Source organism: Brachycentrus maculatus, unplaced genomic scaffold (assembly GCF_059751285.1).
Source record: "Brachycentrus maculatus isolate JH-2025_06_01 unplaced genomic scaffold, ASM5975128v1 h1tg000286l, whole genome shotgun sequence".
NCBI classification, from domain to species: domain Eukaryota; kingdom Metazoa; phylum Arthropoda; class Insecta; order Trichoptera; family Brachycentridae; genus Brachycentrus; species Brachycentrus maculatus.
The window spans coordinates 230,438-235,715 of NW_028281037.1; the positions used below are offsets into that span (position 1 = coordinate 230,438).

Genomic DNA, 5,278 nt, shown 5'->3' on the forward strand with positions numbered 1-5,278 from the left:
ACATGACATTGGTCTTTTTGGCATTCACTCTCAGGCCTAACCGAATGGAGTTTATTTGGAGGGAGTCAATTATATCTTGCAGGGCTCCAATCGATGTTTCTATTAGAACTGCATCGCCCGCATATTCTAAACCGCATAATTTCTGAGCAGGATTCACTGCAATTCCTCGATCCGGTGGGATTGACATTGATTGATTTTATTATATTTAATGGATGATTTTAACATTAGTATTGTATTACGGATAGTACAATACTAATGTAAAAATCTCATAAACCAGAGAGGAGTTAAAGTTACTGAAATCCATTCTGAGTCATTTTGTTTGATGAAAAAAAGATTATTCCATATTTTTATTTTTTTTACATATCCATCTGTGAATCAAATGATGGGTAAAAATCTTAGCTTTATTGATCCACTCATATTTTTATTAACAACCAACTAGTTTCGGCAACAACCTGTTGCCCTCTTCAGGGTTTAATTTATGACTAGTTGGTAGTTAATAAAAATGTGAGTGGATCAAAAAGCAAAGTCTTTTTATTTCTCAAAATAATATATCAATATGATCCACAAAGTTAATGCTTTCAATATTCAAAACCAAAATCTAAGCATTAACGCAGAACAAATTATTAATATAGGAAATGATTTAAACAATATATATATTTTAAAAAAAAGGAATAACCCGCAAAGCCTCTTTTAGAGACTTGTCTGTATTTAGGATAGTAAGAATAGGGAAGGTAAATGTGAAAAATACATCACAAACACCCATATATTAAATAATTTTATCCCAGAACAAAGTAATTGCCTACTCCGGGACTTAAACCTGGGACATCGGATACCACATCAGCTACTCTACAGATTGAGCTAGCAGTCTGTTAACTTAGTAGAGTTCAAATACACAATAGGGGTCGTGAAGCTATTATATTTCATAGGGAATGATTAATTTCTCGATAAAAGCAATAGACTGCTAAGTTGTATCGGTAAAGCGGTCATATGTGATAACCCATATCCTAGGCTTTAAGAGTTCCGGAGTAGACAGGTAATTTTTCTACCATAAGATATACTTACTTGATATTGTTGTAGTATTCTTCTTCTTATTCAAACCCTTTTCCGCACCACAATAGTGCATCAAATAAATGCAGTGTAAGCTTGATCGTTAACACATGAAGAAAAGGTGATCAGCCCTCCGCTTCAGGTACCAGTCCAGGGTTTTATTGAATAAATATTACAGTGAAAAAATCACTAATATTTATTTGACCCCCCCCTGAGAATCGAATCCGGGACCTCTAGTATGGTAGCCGAGCGTGCTGACCATTACACTACGGAGGCGGACAATACCATAAGATACTCTTACTTTTAATATTTTTTTCTTACTTTTAATATTTTTGTAGTCATTTTCTCTGTTAATTATTCTTCTTCTTATTCAAACCCTTATCCGCACCACAATGGTGCATAGGGCAGTGCATCATATAAACGCAGTGTATGGTAAGCTTGATCGTTAACACATGAAGGAAAGGTGATCAGCCCTCTGCTTCAGGTACCAGTAGGGTAATATTGAAAAATATTAGAGTGAAAAAATCAGTTATATTTATTCGACCCCCCTCCTAGGAATTAAACCCGGGACTTTCAGAACGGTAGCCAAGCGTGCTGACAATTACACTATGGAGCCGGACATTGTTAATTATTTTGGTAACTAAACAAGTCATCGCAAATAAAAAGGTTTTTAGATATCTTTCGAATTGAAAGCACATACAAGTTGATATGGTTACAGAATAAAATTCATTTTATAAGAAACAATATTTTTATTATTCAACTTCATTTAAATATGAAAAATAAATATGACATTTAAGAAAATAAATATGCAATTGTAAAATAGAAGATAAATGAATTGCGAATGATGAATTAATTGTGTTTCCATTGTATAATACTTATAATAATAATGGAATAACATAAAAAAACCTTTAAATGTTTTTGTATTTCATTTCTTTTGGCTATTCAGATATTAATAGCAATTTTCTGGATTATTGTTTTTGGTTTCGTTGCCGCTTTGTACAGACATGCAGCACTAGTAGTGAACAGATTCGATGATCTGCAATTTTAAACAGTATTAGTATTTTTTTATAGCCGACAATGCTCCAAAGATACATAACAGTAAAGAGTAAAATAATATGTTAAAATTGAAATTTTTAATACAATAATTATTATTTGTAAAGTACTTATTTCGTAGATACAATTTAATTCATCAGTCGCGTAAATATCGCATGATATGCAAACGCGAATGTTATCATTTTATGCCAAAATGATCTGCCATCATATTAAATTTTTTATTAAGGTGGAGACCGATCGAAGCATTTCGTTGTAACCTAACACGTTACAATGCGAGCATTCCGGCAGTCAGTACAGCGAGCCGAGTGCTCCATCCATAGTTTCGGATGCTCGGTGATGCTTGCCGCGAGCGATGTTACGACGTTATGTTACGACAAAATGCTCCGGTCAGTCTCCAACTTTAGTTGTCTTTAGTATCCATCATTACTAATGCTGATGCTGTAGTCTTTGTAGTACTCTTTCAAGATTTGTGCAGTGATTTCATGATCAGCTCTGCCATATCCTTGAGAATATCCATAAACATGCAGTTTTTTCTCAGAGGCTTCGTGATTTATCCTTCCCCCTCCTATACACTCGCAATCCAATGGCGACAGTTTGGATTGAACTTCGTCGAAAATATCAGCATGCCAGGTAGCTCTTCCATATCCTCTTACAATGGTTATATTAGGTTCTACGCCATTTACTTCTGGGCCGTGCACTTTGATTAAAATGTATTTAAAAACTCCGTTATCATCAATGTCCACCAAGGGGACATTTTTCAACTCGGCTGTCATTGCTTTCACAGTTCTAAAAAATCTTCGAAAAATTTTGATAGCCTTTCGGAACCGTACACTAAAAAAATGGGATATTTCCGGCGATCGCAATTCGAAGTTTCTAGGTTATTATTTTTAACTGACGTTTCTTTTGGAGGTTATGTATTTTGAATAAAAAGAAAAAAGAAAAATTTTACGATGCTGCCATATGCATAAAAGAACCTACCTTTCTCTAATAAACTGAAATAGGATAAATTGTTTTTAATGAGTTTTAATGGTCAATATCAATTTCAATGGTTTTCAATATTTGACAATGCATGTAATTAAATAAAATATATATAATTATTTAATAAAAATCATAAAAGGTCATAAATTCATTGTAAAATTCATGTCAACGATAAAAGGGTAGCAAAGATATATATTCATAATTATTTTAAATACCGATTGATTCAGACTCCGTAGTATAGTGATAAGCAAGTTCGGCTTTTGTGCCAGTTGAATTTTTACCTTTGTTAATCACCTTTATTAATTATTTGATAGCACAAAAAAAACAAAATCAATTTAAATTTTGTATTTTATAGCAAATGGAGTTTGACGAGTTTTGGTTCGTAGTAATAGAAGCAAAATAAAAGTTTAAAAAAATAGAGAAAAGGAGAGGAGTTATAATGTCTGCGGTAGAATCAATAAGAAAAGTAGTGTAGATTAAAAAAAACAACCATGTATTTTTTCCAAGTGAATTTTATTTGACCAGCAACCGGGTTTCGTCGTAACCGACATCATCAGTCAATTTGTATTTTTATATCATATTTATATCACCAGTCACGTGGAAAAAATTACATAGTTGTTATTTTATTCCATAAAATGCAGTTCCTCCACGAAATGTCAACACAAAACATAAATCTAATTAAAAGTAGTAGTAGTTATTATGTTTGCTAATGGTGAGAGAGTTTTATCTCAGATGTTAATAATTCATAGGTAATAATCATATATATAATATAATATAAACTAAGGAAGGCCTTAAAACAGCCCGCCTGTATTGTATTGGTGCAAAAATAAAACTGTGTTTGTGTTAGAGATAACTAATTGTTTTTATTACAGCCACGGAGCTTTGCATTATATTTAACCCTAGAACACTAAACTATCGTAAAAAATTCGACGGCAAAATGATGATTCCTGGAAAAAAAACAATATTAGCTTCATTCCCGCGCCCCCTGCTTCACAGTACCTTCCTAATTTGTTCCACCAGTGCCATGCGCTGTCATTGTTGTAGATCGTCATTTATGTGTTGACTTACAGCAAGAGTGTCGTAAAATTTACGAATGTTTAGTGTTTACGTGACCAAAGGTAAATGTATTTCTTTTTATCGCTTATTTATTAAGATTTTATATTGATTATAAGTTATTTTGTGTTTTATATATATCTTCATCACTATTTCTTGTGTATCGATGTTAGATTCTTTTGTTTCAAGTACTTTATAAAATTGTTTTAGATGTCTCAAAGGCTTCGAGACGTTGAGATTAGTCGGTTGTTGGACATGGATACTCATGATGATGATGAGGAAAGCGCACACAGCTAGATATATTGAGTGAGCCAGAAGACATGATGTGGACGAGCATCAGGTGACTGAAAGTAAAACTGAAGAAAATATTATCGGGTATAAGAAAATATTATAAGTTTCTTCTCCTGAAAGAGTGAATACATATTCCAATTTTAGGACGTGAAATAAAAAAAAGCTTATAAAAAGTATTATGTTAGTTGAATCTGTTCCTGAAGCTGCAGCAATTCAAGAACTGAATAAAAAAACGATATTTTTCCATCAAGTAAAGAAAAATAACTTTAAGAAATGCAAAAGAGCCATGTGCAGGACGCACATACTTGAACATGTGTCTTTAACTGTGTAGAATAAAAAAAATCATTATTATGTGATCTCTTAAACCCAAAGAATGTTACTGACTAACTAACCATCGCGCCGCTCCCCGCAGGAGTAGGCAGAAAGAATAGAATACCACACCACTCTGTCTCTGCAAACATTGTTCGCCACTTATATTGTACAATCATCCTCATACATACCCGCTGATCATTTCGACTCCTGACTCGGCCGCTTTCAAGTATTTGAAACCTGATCGTAGCATGTTTTTTTCGGTCTGTATCTGCTTTTTTTCAACTACATTAGCCTCAAAAATTTGCTCATTCGTTTCACATGTCCAAACCATCCCAACCCACCTTTCTTAATTTTATCGATAATGCTTACCTCAGCCTTGCATTACTTCATTATTTTACCATTCAAACATCTATCATACATCGTTTTATCGCATTTCTACTACATTCAATCTACCTTCGTCAATGTTACTTTTACTTCTAAAGTAATTAAAGTTTTCGATTATCGTATTTATTCCCGATTTATTTCCATGTCGTATTTTTTACGA

General features: G+C 33.0%; 1 pseudogene; it reads right to left on the minus strand.

The window, feature by feature from the left end:
- Nucleotides 1-1,782: 1,782 nt before the first annotated feature.
- LOC148305089 (14 kDa phosphohistidine phosphatase pseudogene) lies at nt 1,783-2,996 on the minus strand (annotated as a pseudogene).
- Between the last annotated feature and the right edge of the window lie 2,282 nt (nt 2,997-5,278).